The sequence below is a fragment of the Bufo bufo genome, chromosome 2 (assembly GCF_905171765.1).
Source record: "Bufo bufo chromosome 2, aBufBuf1.1, whole genome shotgun sequence".
Taxonomy (NCBI): Eukaryota; Metazoa; Chordata; class Amphibia; order Anura; family Bufonidae; genus Bufo; species Bufo bufo.
This window is the reverse complement of record NC_053390.1, coordinates 729,616,399-729,618,574: the sequence shown is the minus strand read 5'-3', so window position 1 is coordinate 729,618,574 and position 2,176 is coordinate 729,616,399.

Sequence of the window (2,176 nt, the reverse complement as noted above, 5' to 3'; positions counted from 1 at the left end):
AATATACAGGAGCTGTCAGCGACTAGAGGCACATGATTCACACCAGTCAGAAGTTTACGTTACAATATATTCAGAAACTGCATGTGGCTTAGAGTAGATATATCACACATCACTTTTGCAAAGAGTTTCTTATTCTATATCAACCACTGATTGACTGACATGTCAAGCTCTCTCCAAAAAAAAAAGAGGCTCTTCAGCAGCTGCAGCGCGTGTTATACAGTTCTGTGTTCCAGCTGCTTCAAAATTACCTACTATAAACCTCAGATACTGGTGCAGAGCTTCTTTGTGAAAAGTGGTAATTTTATATCAATCAAAAGTCTTTCCCTTAGGGCTTCATGCCCACGAAAGTAAGGGCTCTGTGCCCGTATTGCGGATCGCAAATGGTGGGTCCGCAATATACAGGAACCGGCCATGTGCACTCCGTGCTGCGAATGTGGACCCATTGACTTGAATGGGTCAGTGAGCCGCTCGATACGGCCAAAGATAGGACATGTCTTATCTTTTACGGAGCGGAGGCACGGATCAGCAGACCATGGAAACACTACAAAGTGCTTCCGTGGGCCTTCGGGTCTGTGCCTCTGCACTGCAAAATATAAGACATGTCCTATGTTTGGCTGTATATTGCGGATTGCAGACCCTTTCAAGTCAATGGGCCTGCATCCGCAGCACAGAGTGCTCTCAGCCAGTGCCAGTGCATTGCGGACCGCTATTTACGGTCAGCAGCATGGACACGGAACCCTTACGTTCATGTGCATGAACCCTTACTTTGCAGCTGCTAGGATAAGAATTAGCAGGAATAGCATACTCCCTCATGGATAATCATGGTAACAGAATTCCTTCATGATGTAATGTTTGATATATAGTTGATAAGGTTGAGAAAGGGCACAGGTCGTTATGCCCAATCTGTAATCCTACTGCGTTGATCCAGAGGAAGGCAAAAACCCCTATGAGTCGGATGCTAGTTGTGTCATTTTAAGGGAGACACATTTCTACCCAACTCCAATATGGCAATCAGAATAAACCTCTGCATATACGTTCAAGCTCCAGAAATCTCGTCCCAATAACTTGTGACGTTATTACGGTACTTTGAAGAAAGGTACTCAGGCCCCCTTGGTACTCCAGTCCAGTCATTCTCTTTAAGGGGTTGTCCCAAGATTTAAACCAATCCCCAATCCACAGGAAAGTGGACAAGCACCCGATTATCATTTATAGCAGGTGGCACACAATTTCATATATTATTATCACTGAGTTACACAATATATTATTACTGTTATCATCATCAGCGTTACTGTTGCTGTTGTTCTTACTATTGGCCTCGTTTCTCACTGTGTCTGCGGAGCACGATCACAGTGTGAGCTGGGAAAACTCCCGGACCATATGTTAAACAGACCTATAGGCTCTCTGTATAAGCCACATTTTAGGAGTAACCCACCAGAATTTCCATTTTTGTACCACATAGCATGATACAAGGTTGCCATAATCATACAGAGGGGCTATGCCGTACACGTTTTTTTTAACATGTGCACCTATGGGTGATTAAAGCACTAATAGTATCATTACCTTTATTATTTTGACTGTATTATTGTTATTATTATTGTTTAAGTTTTGAAAATATTTGAAAAAGTTTGTAACGCGTTTTCGTAAATGAAATGTAATTTTAATACTTCATTATATAGAATTTTTCAATTTTAGCTGCTCCTTTCATCTTAACCCTCCCCCACCATCCTTTTTATATATTTTTTGCATTTGCTACCAGACTCTCTGCTTCGTCTCAGGACCCTTGCAGTGCTGACAGTGTAGCACAGAGCAAATTGCAGCAAGCACAAAGCCAAATGACTGTAATGTTATTAACCTGTGGAGGACTGCAGCACAATCAGGCACATATGAATTATATGTATTTGTATGGATCTGTTAGGCGAAAATATACAGAATTTCTGTTTGGCAAGAGTAAGATGACACATTAGCATAGGAAGCAGATTGGCTTGGTCAGACTAGGGTAGACCTTCAGCTGTTCTTCTGCATGAGATGCTGTAAGGGGGTGTGGTGGGGAGGGTGAGGTTGGATGCCTGCATGAGATGTGATAGAGGAGAGCGAGCTTCATCCTGGTCAGATTACTGCCTGGCTGCTGCCTAAAGATGAGATAGGGACAACCTGCCTCCGTCTGCCTCCTCCTTCC